At 29.5% G+C, this 16940-nt stretch overlaps 1 protein-coding gene across 1 annotated transcript in view; it reads right to left on the bottom strand.

Annotated features, from left to right (window-relative positions):
* Window positions 1–8423, bottom strand: part of LOC124495660 (uncharacterized) — a 49284-nt gene extending 40861 nt beyond the window's left edge. The window contains exon 1 of the mRNA XM_075733398.1: window positions 7446–8423. The gene's annotated coding sequence lies outside the window, so the exon portion shown is untranslated. The remainder of the gene's footprint in view (window positions 1–7445) is intronic.
* Window positions 8424–16940: the final 8517 nt, after the last annotated feature.

The following is a 16940-nucleotide window of genomic DNA, read 5'->3' on the forward strand; positions in this document are numbered from 1 at the left end:
CAACGACGACGACAAATGAATAACAAAAAAAAATGACAGAATAGGGATGCTCACAAACAACAATGGAACCATGGAATGATTTGTCATAATTTATGAGAATTGTATCACAACAACAACAACAATGTTCATGCGAAATGAATACGAATACGGTCTCTATGTTGTTGTTGTTGTTGTCAACTCAACAACAAAAAAAACATTTCAAAAATTCATTGAATCAAGCAAATTTCACCAAAAAAAAAAAAATTTGAAATTAATATTTATTACATCAGATCAACAACAACAACAACAAAATTGTTTTAAATTAATCACAAAAGATCATCATGATCTTTGTCTGTTTTGTTTGTTTGTTTGTTTTTTTTCTGCCACCAAATCAAACTTGTATTTTCAATCAGTGTTGTGAATATACATAAATTATTTATAACAAGGCAACGAAAATTTGTCCAAAAATATTTAGCACTGGCAACAAGAACAACAACAACGAAAAAAAAACATCAACAGCAATTTCAGCAAAACAAAAAACAAGAAATGAAATGAAAAGTAAATTAATTTTAAATTTGTAATATATGAATAATTGATTTCAATCAAATTGTGTATACACAGGTTAGGTTATATACACAGATTTGAAATGAAATTACTACATATATTCCGGGTTAAATTATTAATATATATATATGCCCACGAGAGAGCGCAGAGCAGATAGTTGACCATTTTGGAATCAGAAATCAGAAACGGTAATGGAATTGTTTGTTTTGTTTTGTTTTTTTATATACGAATTCACAATAATTAAAATTGTATCAATTGTATCAACAACAACAAAGTTAAAACAGGAAAACAACAACAACAGGACAAAAAAAAAGTTCATCAAAATCAAACAAAATTGGCTGAGGTATCGAATTGAAATGACATAGATTTTTTATCGAAGCAAATTTTTTGTCTCTGTGATAAAAATCGAAAACATGATGGGATTATTCATTGAGTGGTGTTTCCAGTCTCCAGTGGCCTAGTATTGAAATTTCAAAGTTTTTTTTTTCCACTTTTTTTTGACCTATCACTAATTCACATCGTTGAAATAAGATTAACTGTTTGTCATCATCATTTGATTATTGTTGTTGTAAACTTTTAAACTAGATCATCATATCATACCCATACTATTTGTGATTAAAAAGTCGAAGAGGAAAAAAAATCAACGAATTTGACATGAGAAATACAACGAAAATTGCCCGAGAATTTGTGGAATTTTTTTTTTGTTGAATTTTATTCTTTGTTCAAATCGATTGAAATTCAATGAAAATTCTTAGGGAAATTTTTTTTTTGAATTTATGAATTTCACAAAAATGATGCTGAAATTAATAATAAAAAAAAATTCTAAACATGCAAATCATCAAACATCAGACATCTTGTCACCGAACAAAAAAAATTTCATCAACAATAAGAAAAAAAAATTTTTTTCTTCACACTCATTCCATTTTGATTCCAAAAGAAAAACGAAAGAATTTCATGAATTTTCTGTTTGTATACAACATTTGGTCAACATTCATCAAAATCATATATTCAATGATGACGACGACAATGACGATATGTGTGTGGGTGTGTGTGTGTGTTTGACAGGATCGAAAAAAAATAATAATGAATCTGCCGACTTCAAAAAAAAAAAAAAAAAAAAAAAAAAATGAAAACGACAATACAGTTCAATATGACAAACAAACGAAGAAGAAAAAAAAAAGTCAAAATGTCAATCAAAAGAAAGAAAAAAACAAAAAAAAACAAATGGACCCGATGGCGGCTAAATCATTCCATTGGTTTATTTTTTATTTTTTTTTTATTGCTTTTGTTGATTCAAATCATATATGATGTGTGTGTACAAACACACAAATCATGCGCACGACATTGACAAACATAAAATTCTGGTCATTTTTTATGTGTGTGTGTGTTGGACCAAAAAAAAAAACTAGAAAAAAAATGGAAATAAAATAAAAAAAAAATAAAAATGTAAATGGATCACCGTCATTGTCAAATGTATGGAATTTTTTTTTTTTCTACATCAAAGTTTGGCATCCTTATTTTTTATTTTTTTTCCACCACAGATGGAAAATGATTGTGGACCGCTATGAAAAAAAAAATGTTTGTTCACAATGGACAACATGATGATGATGATGATGATGATGATTCAGTTTTAATAACTCAAAGGCTGAGTAGTATTTTTTTTTTTTTGTCAAACATAAAATTGATAAATAAATGCATATATAGATGTGATGTGATCCATTGAAATTATTGAATTTTCGTTTTACGTTGAGTAAAATGAAAAAAAAAATCTATCCGTTTCTGCATTGCTCTACATTCAAGTTTTAGTTTCATTTTTGTATTCCAAGAATTGTTGTATGTAGTAATGTAATTTTAAATGGAACCTTTATGGCTAAATTTTTCATTCGTATAGATAGATGGATATATTCTATGTGTTCTATAATGTTTTTATCATTTGGCTGTTTATATATATATTGACCATTCACATTCACATTCACATTCATTCATTCAATGGACAAAATGTAAAAAAGAGCGAGCCAACAAGAAATGGAAAACATCAATGAACAAATGATTGAATCATTCAAACAATTCAAAGCAAAGAATTTTTCACCGAAAAAAAAGAAAGAAATCTTTATATTGAATGGCTGTCCATTAAGTTAAATGTCTGTACACATTTTAGTAGTTTTGTTTTCTTTCAATTTTTTCATCTTGTAATGATTTTTCAGAAACAAACAAATCACTTTGACTAATTGTAACTGTTAGTTTTTTTTTCTCTCTTTTTTTGATTTTTTAATTAATGATGATGATGATGATGAACGTTGTTGATTGAAAGTAAACAACTTGGACATCCTGGTCCGGTTTTCTGAAAAAACAAACATCTTCGATTACATAAACATATGGAAATGAGAAATAACCGAGTATACATAAAAAGACAAATAAACTACTGAGTCATATGTGCACATACTTGAATTCTGGATGCAGAATTTTTTTTTTGTTCTGTTTGGTTTTGATGTTCCATTTGAAACATGGAAAGAAAATCTTAAAGAATATCTATCTACTATGTGCACACAATCAACAAACATTCAGTCTTTTTTTTTTAAACAAAAAACAATGACGATTAACATTGTCGATTGAAAAGACAAAGTGCTGCTGCTGCTGCACAACACATTAAATGGAGCAAAACCGAATCAACCAACGATAAATTGAAAACTAATGGCCTTGATTTACTCACTCAAAGAACAGCAGCAACAACAACAACAACAACAGAATAATGATGATATACAGCTGTTGAGAAGGGTCTAAATTTAAGAATTTTCAACAACAAAAAACAACAAAAACGAAAGAAAAAAAATTAATGATAATGGTTTTTAGTGAAAATTGTTTGTTGCGAAAAAAAAAAGATTCTGTGAAAAACAATAACGTTTGTGCCGTCACTGTCATAATGAGAACAAACAATTCATTTCAACAAAATAAAAAACAAAAAAACAATCATTCGTAAACGTGGAGAAATGTTTGGAAAAAAAAAATTCATTTGAAAAAAAATAAACAATCTCATGTTTGCGGTAACTGTAATTTGTTGGAAATTTTTTCCGGTTCCGGATTCTCTCTCATCAGATATATCTGACGAGTTATGAAATGTAATAAATTCCAAATGAACAAAATAATAGTAGTAACAGCTGCTTTTGATGGCCATATGATGATGATGATGATGACCCTTGATGTTCAAAATGAAAAATTTGATCTGATAATATGCATCGATTGTCTGTAGTCAGTTATTACTAATAGTAATGAAAAATCATAACATAACATTGATTAACATCTCATATCGATGACAATTTTCATTGACAATCCAATTGAATCGTGAGTAAGACAAAAAACAAAACAAAACAAAAAACTAATAATCTCATCATATATGATCACATTCTGCTGTATATATGATGAAAAAGTAATAGTAAGGCGAAAGAATATTAAAAAAACAACATTATACCATATCGGTTACGTTAGGTTTAGCCCATCCATCTATACTTTTACTATTTTCAGAAAAAAAAATGAATGGATAGTGTCCAAGTTTAGTAATAATAATAATAATAATAATGATTGGTCATCAATTGTTATTGGATACTTGGATATACTTTCATAGTTATCGGGGCAATCGAGATAGTGTAAAATCTAAATAAAAATAACACACACACAAAGAATTCCATGGAAAAAAAAGAAATATTTTGGGATAGAATTTCAAAGGAAAAAAATTGTCCGATCCATATTTCCATACACACACACACACACACCTCTTATATGTGAGAGAAAAAAATGATACAAAGAATCACCATAATAATAATAATAATAATAAATGATGCTGATGGCATTGTGTTGTTAGTTAGTGTTTAGAATCCAGTCATCATTGTTGGTTTCTTAAAAAAAAAAAAAAAATGGTGCAATGCAATAAAAGTTTATCATAATAATAGCCTAAAAGAAAATGAATTTTGAGAGAAAAATAAAATGGTCAAGAGTACATCGTTTGTTTTGGAATGATCCTACTGTGAAACTGGTTTAAATAGGTTCCAACCACAAAGTTATATATTGCAATTGCAAATAATAATAATGATGGTGATATCATTGGTTTGAAATAAAAAAAAAATTTCATTTTTCTTCTATAATCGGCCAAAAAAAATGAAAACGATTTCCATAAAAAAACATAAAAATGATGATGATGATGATGATGATCGTTTGGCCTTTTTTTATATTTCAATGCATTTTGATTGGCCCTAATATAAATGATTCAAATATTTAAATCAAGTGGCAATTCTGCCAACAACAACAACAACAACAACAACCACAACTACAACAACAACAAAAAAAATTGATCTTTATCAAGTGGTGTTTAGCAAAAAAAAAAAAAAAAAAAACAACGAGTGACAGACAGAAAGAAGTAAAAAAAAAACTTCGACATTCATTCCTGTTCATTGATTATTTATTGATAATGGGCCCAAATGGAAAAGCCCAAAAAAAAAAAATTCAATTCACACCACAGAAAGAAAAAAAAATGGAAATTAAATATAAATGTCAATCTTTTCGAAAATTTTTCGAATTAAAGAAAGAACAGAAAAAAAAATTAATTTATCTTGACATTTGCATTTGGAATTGTATTTGCAAAAAAAAAAAAAACGGCAGCTGAGGCAAACATACATGTGAATGAATTAATTCCACACTCTCAAACACACACACAGACAGCACAGCACAGCACATCATTGTCAAGATCATGGATGGCATTTTTGGCAACCCAAAAATGCAAAAACAACCATGAAAATATATTCATTTTCAAGAGACCAAAAAAAAAAAAAAAATTTCCATCCATTGTAAATTCAAAATCTAATGAATTTAAATAAATTCACGTAAAAGTGAGGAAAAAGCAATTTTATTAATAATTTATATACGAATTTCATTTTCTCATCTTCTCATCTTCGTCTTCTCTTCGTCATCTTATTCAGCTACAAACAGCAGCTTAGTGTTAAGCTTATCGTATATATATATTGACAACGCTGATATCAGCATTGGATCTATAGGAAATCTTTACAATAATTGGTAAATGAGAGAAACAAAATAGTCAAATTGAATCGATTTATAGACGGATTCTACTTCGTCAAGTATTCTACGATGGTGATAGATGTACGTTTTTTTTTGAAATTCATGAGACCAAAAAAAAAAAAAAATTCAACATGGTAATGGTCGGTATAAATTACATGTCATTACATGCATATATGCAGACATGTGCATGTTTTATAATTCAACACAAACACGCACACACAGAGAGAGAGAGAGACAAAGCATGAAAACAAACCAAACCAAACCGAAGAAAACAGAAAGATGGCCAAAAATATAATTAGACAAGTTTTTTTCATGTAATGAAAACATTAAGTTTTCATTATCATAATCAAATATACAAGCGCGCACATACACACACAAAGACATGATCTTTTTTCCTTGTTTTTCAAAAGAAAATCAAAGAATACAGATTTCAAATTGTCATCATTATGGCGTGACAACCACCCAATGTTTTTTTTTTATTATTCACCACTTTTTTCCATCATGATGATGGTGATGATAATCATAAAAAGGTAACCGGGTAACATGTTAACCGAATGCGACGACAACAACAACAAAAAAAAATCATTCCTTTGATGACATTCTTCAACAACAACAACAAGGAAAAGAAAAAGTGTGAAAATATTGTCGTTGACGACGGCCACTTGGATATGTTTGCGTAAAGAAAGCAAAAAAAAAAAAAAAAAAGAAAAGAGAAAAGAGAATCATCACCATCAACAAAGATTGTAAAATTGAATTTGACTTTCTATATCAATAATCAAAAAAAAAAAAAAATGTTTCAAGAATTATTTACACACACACACACAGCAACGAAGATTTTTCAACAACAAAAAAAATTGTGAAAATTCTAGTCACATCTATTCATTTATATCCATCCATCCATCCATGTATCTTTCACATATATGACTAACTTGATTCTGTCGATTGGTGTTATGCGCTTACTTGTTTCAAGAATTGTATCTGGCTATGAAGAATCAGGAAAAAAAAGAGAAAGGAAATACTGAAAAGAATTTGGATACATGATGATGACGACGCCGATGATGATGATGATGATGATGGAATTTGAAAATCAAACATTAATAATAATAATAATAACAACAACAAACGAAATGAAAAACAATTGAGACTTCAGAACACGTAATTATTAAATAATTTCCACAACTCAAAACAAACAATACAATGACAGAAAAAAAAACACACTGTGACAATGACATTAAACAGTATAGAAAGTGCAAAAATCGAAAACGAAAACAAAAGCCAGCCAAAAATATTGTTGAACACTGAAACAATATCGTTACTCGTGGTGGTGGTGGTGCTTGTTGAAAAAAAAAGTAAAATTGAAAAAAAAATCATCAACCAATGATGATGATGTGACTATTTTCTTATGGCTGTTGTTGTGGTGGTGGTGGACGACTTTTATTATTTTCAAGTTATAACGACAAACACAATAACAATTCGGGTCTGTGTGTGTGTGTGTGTGTGTGTGTGTGTATGGGCCAAAATAATATTTGCTTTGATCGTTTTGTTTGTAATTTTATTTTTCAATTTTCAAGCTGCGATGAGTTTTCATTTCAGAATTGGTAATGAAAATACGGACAACGAAAAAAAAATTTTCAATTGAATTTTTTTTTTGTTCAATTTTCATTTTCATTTCATTTTCGATGATATATAGTGGCTGTACATTGGGGAAAAAAAAGGATTAGGAAATTTGAAATTTTTTTTTCTATTTCTCTATATATTTCACCGTTTGTTTAAGAAAAATTGAAAATGATCATCACATAAATTGTTCACTAGTTCACAAATATTTGTATAATACTTACACTTGTGATTGTATAATGCTGTTGTTGTTGTGTCGATTTCAATCTGTTCAATTAAGGTTGGTATTTATGTTTATTAAATAAAATGTGCAACACATCAATCAATCAATCGATTTAGTGTGGAAAAAAAGTTTATTGAATTGAAAATGATGATGATGATGATGTGATTGACCACACATTTTTGAAAACTTAATTCACTATTCAATCATCGAATCAAATCAACCGTTCAAATGATGGCATCAAATAATGAAAAATTGTCATTGTTGATTGGCGATTTAAATTGACATTTAAAAGTGGTGAAAAAAAAAAATTTTTTTTTTGTTTTCATTTTATAATTTGATTTTCTCGAATGAAAATACACACACTCATACACAGATACACTTTATCGGTTAGTCAACTGCGTGAACCAATTAAATTCAAAATTTTGTATTTGACAATTGAAAAATTCAAATTGATTCAAGACGAAAAAAAATGACAATATTCAAATCGATCAAGAATCAATATTGTTGTTGTTGTGTGGAAAACACAAATCACACACGCCCACACAAATTGATTTCAAAATTCATTCATTTACAACAACAAAATACACACAGACAGAACGCATATATGATGAAGTAATAATTTGTTGCAGAAATATTTTATTCATATATGACAATCATAAATCGAACACTTGTGAATTATACATTATATTCTTACTTGATTTTGATTCAGACGAGATTCTGTGTGTTGCTTGGTTCATTTCCTTTTTCTTTTTGCTTTGTTTTATTTTATTTTGTTTTGTTTTGTAGATCAACCATGTTATGTATGCTATAGTTATTTTTGTTGTTTTGTTGTTTATTTCGTTTGGCTTTATGTATTGTATATATATGTATATGTCACGCGTGTACTGTGTTGTCAGATGTTGAATAAAGAATCAAGACTGAAGAAACAAAAAAAAAACTACGACGAAAATCCGGTGCCGAATGTTCGAGTACCCTGGACGACCACCACCACCACCAAATGTACTGAAAAACTACTAAAACAGAATACATTCATATCTCTACATGATTCTGTTTGTGTGTATGTAACACATAGACGATCCAGAAACATACAACCAAACTGAACCAAAAAAAAAACAGAAGAATATAGCAACAAAGAAATATACTAAACTGCGCGATTGGCATTCCGGTTGCAGTTTTTTTTCTTTTTTTTCATTTTTATTTCACTACTTCTAATGGTGTAGTTTTTTTTTTTGGTCTTACTTTCTTTACGTTTGGCTTTTTTTTCTGGATCTCTATACTAGAGACAGTGGAGAAAAAAAAACATGACATGCACAGAACCATATCTTGTGTTTGATTTTTCTATGTTGATGAATTCTGTTGGTTGAATTCATATTGTTTTTCAGGATAATTCTTCTGTTTTCTATTCCAGTTTATTCTACGTTCGGCGTCTGGTTTTGTGCTTTTGTGCGTGGCATGTGTGTGTGTGTGTGTGTTTGAATGCCGCGCATCATGATCCAAAACAATCCAGAAACAGAATTAATAATCCGCTGATGGATCCTAGCAATTCCGAAAGAGTTCTGAATTGAACAAGCGCGTATCCAATACTTTTCGAATGTGACTATTTCTTAATATATTACTGATTACCATCATTTTCAATACAAGGGTTATCCAAATTTTTTTTTTGGCTCACCATATAATTAATGCTGGTCTAATGAATGAGAAAAAAAATTGAAATTGATCAGCACCAAATAAAAAGAGGAGGAGAATGGATCCAAACACCATCATCATTGTTAACCCCATCATACCATATGAGTAAAGAATGAGAAAAAAAAATCTGCAAATGAAACAGAATGGCCTGTATACTGTGTATATTAGTTTCAAAATCCTCGTGTGTGTGCGTATGTGTATGCTGTATATGTTTTGTGTGTATTGATAAAGATAATTGCTTCTAGTCATCTGATAATCATACATATACTGATGATTTATTGGGCAGTGGTATTATTATATATTATAAAAATTTTGACTTGATAGCAATTCTGTTTCTGAAACACCAAAAAAAAAAAAAAAAAAAAAAATGTAATCGACGTTGGGTTCCATATATACACATGGACAAGCTGCATTGCATGTCCAATGTTTCTCTCTGTGTGTGTGTGTGTGTGTTGAAGATATTATATCTGAAATATTGCCTATTGTGTGCGTGTGTGTGTGTGTGGCATTGATGGCATTGATGGTGTTAATCATCAACAATGATTACAATGACAATGGAGTTATCTGCAAACGACAGAGAATAATTTTTTTTTCTTGGCCAAAGAATAAAAAAAACAACAACAACAACAACAACAACAACACAATAAGGAACATTTATTGAATGAATTGAAAAAAATGGACTTTTATTTTCAACAAACCAAAATTGATTCAAAAATTTTAAAACGAAATTTTTCAATCGTCTATGTTAATGGTTGTATATTAAAAAAAAAAATCTGAACATTTCCTGCGTTTGGAAATGTTGAGAAATTTATCAAGAATAAAATTTACCAAAAAAAAAAAAAAAAGATTCCTGATTAGATTTTCTCTCTCTCTCTCTCCCTCTGTTACAAATGATTCATGTGGCTACAATTTAATTCCTTCTAGTTTTTTTTCTGCTGCTGCTGTTTCCGAAATTATTATCATTACACGATACGATGTGTTCGATTATATATTTGGATTCAATAATACGATGACCTTAAATCATTTTTTTTGTTTTCATTCTGAAAGAAAAAATCGATTGATTGGAAAAATAAAAAATTCCATGCTTTTTTTTGATCAATTCCATGTTTCAAACAAGAATAAAAAATGGAAAAATTTATCGGACAAAAATTTGCCAATCAGCTATAAGCGAATCAGAAATGTTGTTACTATTTGAACTAATTATTCTTGTCATCTATAGTGATCAGTTTTGCCATATTGGATGGTTATTTCATTACATTCTAATATATCGATTATCTAGAAAAAAAAATTCCATTGCTTATTATCATTGACCATCAAGATGATGGTCAAAACACAAAGATCAATGATGTAAACAAAAAAAAAAATATAAATATAAAGATCAAAATAAGAAAAAGTCAAACAATCAAACAACAACAACAACAAAACATTGTCCATTGTGAAACGTGACATATCAAATACACACACACAATAAGAAATTCTGAGACATTATTATATGGAATCGAATCTTTTTTCACCACCACCACCACCACCACTGATCATCACAATTAATAAAGAAAAAAAATTCTGTTTTGTGTTCCACATGCACACACACACACATACGCTGAAACATCTGTCTTTGGATTTTCTTTGTAACAAATGCAATAATCACGAATCGTCTTTTGTTTTCATCCATATTTTTTTTCCAGCCACCCCCTCCCGCTTGTTGGAATCCATCGTCTGATTATTTGATTTCTGTCTCATTTTCAAAGTTATGTCATTGACATTTGTGTGTGTGTGTGTGTGTGTGTGTGTATGCGAGAAAAAATGTCAGAAAAATACCATCGAAAAATTTCAAATGAATAGAAGATAATGAATGAATGAATGAATGACGGTGATCCTATCATATCGAAAAAAAAGGAGTCAAAAAATAATAATGACGACTATGTTGAGAGTATTAAAACACACACACACACACATAGTTCTCGTAATGAATTCCAAATGAAATATATGTCTGAAGATGAATAATTTCCATATATATCCATTCATTTATTTAGCTGTGGCTGAATTCAATCAATAAATATTAGAATTTATGCCTTTGAACATCTAATCGGTTTGACTATTCATTCATTCATTCATTTATTATTACCATTGATAAATTGGTTATTTATGACCAATATATTAAGTGAATGAATGAAATCATAATGATTTATCATTATTTATTGACATCATCTTATGATCATTCATATTTTTTTTTTATTCAATTCTAATCAGGTTTATTTTTTTTGTTTTGTTATGTTCATAGTGTTTGGATCTATTATTAAACGATGCAAAAATGAGAGAGAGAAAGAGGCATACACAATAATAACCGAGAACGCTATCCATGACTCTATATATAGGTGTGTATTATTTTGAAAAAAAACAAGAGGATTTAATGATCAAAAAGATTTTTCTACCTAAAGTTATTTTTCATTCACATTCTCAAGAGAGAGAAAGAGAGAGAGACTAATAACTTGGACTGGGATTTGATGATTTTTCTCCAGCACATCGTCACACACACACACTGAAAAACATATGCACTCTTTTCGCTTGGTCGATGATCATTATAATCTAATTTAACTGTAATTAAATTTAATCCACTTATTCAATGTTCTTCTCTGTGTTTGTGTGTGTGTGTTTATAAAATACACGGAAATACAGACAAAATTAACAGAGGGGTGGAAGAGAGCCAAAAAAAAATCACAACATTACGGGTAAAAAAAAATACGAATTTTCTAAATTGGCTTCAATGAAAATGAAAATGTTCAATTATCAAAATCCCAAGAATTGGAACAACATTGTATATTGAATTGAATTGAACGATTCGTACAACTTAGTTAATAGTTACGGCTGACAAAAAAAACAAATAAAAATTCCATCCAGGATTTGGTAAAAATCTGGTAATATCATTCATTCATTCATTAATTCATTTAATCATCATAATCATTGATTTGTTTTTTTTTTTGCTGTCGCCATAATCATCGTTGGATAATTTCATTTTTTATCCAACAAAAGAAAATTTTCCATTTGGTTTCTTTTCACCGAATTGATTTGAATGCAATGCAATGGAATTGGTATAATACCATGTGTGTTTCGGTCCATTTGGTTAATGAAATAGTGGGGGCTATCACCACCACCACCACCCACGGTGGCAGAATGTAGAAATTTTTTTTTTTTCAAACATATTGCAGAGACTTGTGAACCACAACACATCACACACACACACACACACATGAACCCAATGAACAAAAATAAAATTAGGCACCTTGTGTGTATGTGTGTGTGTGATTCATTTGCTAATAGAATCATAACCATTGTTTGACACATCAGTAAACACAACAATCAAACAAATGTCAACGACGACGATAGACATTTTCTTCAAGGAAATATAAAGGAAAATAACAAGCTACTATATATATAGCGACACAATACACGATCAACCTAAAACCGACATTTAGTTTTTATACAAATTATCATTATTCCAGAATGGAACAAACAACGACAACAACAACAACAACAAGTAATTATCGAAATGGAATTCCATATATTTCTGTGTGCATGTAAATTGTGTACGGATCATAATGGTGGCGCTGATCATCATAGTGAATGACATTTTTGTTGTTGTTGTTGTTTTCAATTATTCATCTGGTCTATCGGGTTGTCGCCCAAAAAAAAAAAATTTGTAAATTAGATCACACACACAAACAAACAAAAAAAACAAATCGTGGTGTTTGGTATTTTTTTCCTGTTTTCCAATTAATTTTCCATGGCTATGTAAACGGAACAACAACAACAACAACAACAACGACAACAGGAAAAATTCTTCTTTTTTTTCCTTTGAACAACAAGAATCGTGGAACAAGAATTGAACTTTTTTTTCTCTTGTGGTACGTTTTGTTTTGAATGCACAAGAAAAAAACAAAAACAAAAATCAAACGAAACATCAACCATCATGGTATGGTGGGAAAAAAATGTAAATAATTCTCACACACACACACAACAACAACAACAACAACAGAAATAATCGAGCTTTAATCAAAATTTTTCAACATTTAAAAATATTTAACCCTGGTTGAATCAAGAATTGAATTACACCATCATCATATAGCAACCACCACCAACGCCACCACCACACATCACAATCAAACCTGCCAAAAGCAGACAACCGAAAACAAAATATTCCAGTTCATGATGATGATGATGAACACATGGATCGTCGTACGTCAAACAAACATTCAGATACAAAAAAAAAAAAAATACTTCAACAACAGCATATTAGGTAGCAACAAAAATTTTGATTTTGAAAAAAAAACCAAAAGTTTTTTAAAACTTTAATTACATATTGTGTGTGTGTGCATTTGACTAGTAGGTTGTGCTTGAAAAATTTCGTCAAACAGAATTTAAATGTTGTTGGATGTAGGTGGATATAAAAAAAAAAATATTATCATCATTTGAATTATATTCGATCAATCAATAATCAATAAATTTTTTTTTCTTCATTCAGATCGATTTATTATTAATATTTTATGTAAATACAAATAACAATAACCGAATATATGATATGTTTTGAATTGATCAAAAAAAAATTGTAATTTTGCAATTTGGCCAAAGGTAATCATCATCATCATCATCAAAGACACATTTGATTTTTGTTGTTGTGAATTGTTTCTATTCTGTTCCTGTCATATGTCGAGAATTTAATAAGTCTAAAATGTTAATGTTTCGATTGATTGGTTATTATTCAGGCACCAGGAAAAAAGAAAAGAAAAAAATGAGATTTCCATTTTCATTCTCGACAATTTCGTTCAATGTATTGTGTGTTGTGTGTATCCACCCCATCATGTCAGTGATTATTATTATTATTATTATTTTTTTTCATTCTTGGTAACAAGAATCCATTTGGAACAAAAAAAAACTATAAACACAAGAATATTGCATAATGACACTTTGATTTTTTTTCCATCTTCTTCTTCTTCTTCTTTTGTCATTCAATTTTTTTTTTTGAAGAAGACTAATGATGGCTTTAATCGGATCAGATCAAGCGTTACGCCCGCTATTTTTTTTTGTTGTTGTTGTCGTTTTTTTTCAATATTGAAAGATTGTTGAGGTACTACATGTGTGTGTATGTGTGTGTGTGACCATGTATTAAATGAATCACCCTGTAGTAAGAATAAGAATGAGAGTAAAAAGTCAAATCAAATGTCGTATTTTGAATTCAATTTTATTATTATCATCCATAATTCAATGCAGAATGAGTTCAACATTGAATTATTCTGGATTCTGTGTGATTCTGTGTACACTGTATAAATAGACATTTTTAGATAATTGAAAATTTTTTTTTTCGTTTTGCTCAATTTAATTATTTTATCAATGAAAGAAAAATTGACTGGATCGTGATTATTATTATTGTTGTTGTTGTCGCTGCTGATTGTCATTAGTGATGAGAGTTAATTTAAACAAACTTGAATAAAAAAAAAAAATTTGAATTTTCACGACGACGAATTTGAATATTTTAATTTAAATTTTTTTTGTTTGTTTGTTTGAATAATGATTACTTGTTTTTTTTTCTTTTTATTTTGGCCACAAAACAACAACAATTTTGCCCATTGTGTCATCATTGCCATTATGGTCGTCGTCGACTACTACTACTACTATTGCGGCCACGATGATGACAAGCGACCAACTGAATTGAATTGAATGATTCTAATAGTCACAAACACAATTTAATTAAAAAATGTTAATTTTAATCAGTTCAATTTCAGAGTGAGTTAGTGTGCGTGTGTGTGTGTGTGTTTTTGATATTTTCAAATTTTGAATGTTTTTTCGTTCGTTACTTGGTTTCTAGTTTATTTATTTGGATTTTTTTTTTTTTTTTTTTGATATCATTCTGGTAGTAGTAGCAGTTTCCAATGAATTTGACTTTATCAAATTTTTTTTTACTTACAAATTCTCATGATTTGACATAATAACGACAATACAACTACGACAATAATAATAAAAAAAAATCTCGATTGTAAAGTTGGAAAAAAAATTTAAAATTGTAACGTGATATTTGAACGATCATCCACGTTGTGACTCGTGAGTCATATTCGAGTTGGCTTCGTGTATAAAAAGGCATTGCATTTGATACTCGAATAGAGACTAGAGAAAAGACTACTTTGTGATTGTATTTGTTCAATGTGATTTTGATTATTATTTTGTTTAATAAAATATTTGATGATAAAAATCTTTGTTCGTTATTCTTGCCTTCGTGTTACTTTTGGTTATCCCACTCGGCCAGCTTACTGTACATGGTGGTATCGGAAACTTTCTACAAAGTATTTTTATTGTTCAATATCGTTAATCATCGACACGTATGAATACAAGAAGTATGTCTACTAATTCAACGGGTACGAACACTTTTTCAATGAATAACCACCAAAGTGAACTATTGGTGCGTCCAAATAGATATGACGAATCCGAGTCAATCGAAACATTCATGGAAGAATTCGAGAGGGTGGCTGACGCTAATTCATGGAATGATCAGAAAAAAGCAAAAATCTTTCCTGCTCTATTGAAATCCAGCTGTGTCTGGATAGAGACAATCAAGAATTTATCAGCTACTGAAAGATCATCGTTTGAGCAGATCAAATTGGCTATTGAAAATGATAATAAAGGCAAACGCCTTAAAAACATGCAAGAATTGGCCAATATCAAACGTAAATCAAATGAATCTCTCCCGAAGCTTGCGACCCGTTTACACATTCTAGTTGATCGAGTGTTTGGCAAATTTGCAGCCTCAAACAAAATGCAACTCGAAATATTTTTCTTCTTGAACTGCCTACCGCTTGATATACAAATATTATTGTGTAATCCAGATATTCCAAAATCTATTAAGGATGCAGTCAATGCGGCTGAAGGTTTAGAAGCGGCTAAAAGCATTTCTAATCTCCGATTTGAAAAAAATAAAATTGGTATTGCTTCAACATCTAAATCTCTTGGCGATAAAGATAGTAAATTTTGTACTTTTTGCAAAAGAACTAATCATAATGTGGATAAATGTTATAAAAAGAAATCCGCAGAGAAGAAAGAAAAAAAGAAAAAAGAAGCTGAAAAAGAAGTAAATTCATTGAATAAATCTACTACTTCAAAATGTCATTTCATTCCTATTTCGTTCAATAATGTTGTGTCCCAAGCAATGTGTGACTCGGGGGCAGATGTTTCTGTTCTTCCAGCTCACCTAGTGGAAAAATCTCGAATAAAAAAATATAGTGCTACAACGCTTCCTAGTGGAGTTGGTGGCCAACCACTAAATGTGAAGGGCGAATCAACAATCGATTTTTCGATCAATAACCACGTGTTCCGTCACAAGTTTATTGTTTTGGACGAGTCGAAAATCATACTTGGTAGTGATTTTTTCATTAAAAATAATTTACGTTTATCATTTGATTTTGGCAAATCAATCGAAATTTTTTCAACTTTAAAGAACGAATTAATAATTCGTTTTGAAACAACTAAAAATATGTCGTCAAAAATTTTGTCTATCTGTGCTACTGATGATCTTACAGAAGAATTATCAATTCCGTACGATGTTTCGTATGAGGATTCATCAAATGGTACCGATTCATTATTCAATCGATTCAATAAAGTCGTCGTTGGGTTGGGTAAATGTGACATCATCAAGCATAAAATCCACCTGAAAGAAAATGCACATCCGTGTCAGACATATCAATATCGTATACCTATTGCGTTTGAAAAAGATATTGATTCGACGATTGAAGAATTGATTAAAGATGATATTATTGAAGAATCTGAA

The sequence above is a fragment of the Dermatophagoides farinae genome, chromosome 8, assembly GCF_024713945.1.
Source record: "Dermatophagoides farinae isolate YC_2012a chromosome 8, ASM2471394v1, whole genome shotgun sequence".
NCBI lineage: Eukaryota > Metazoa > Arthropoda > Arachnida > Sarcoptiformes > Pyroglyphidae > Dermatophagoides > Dermatophagoides farinae.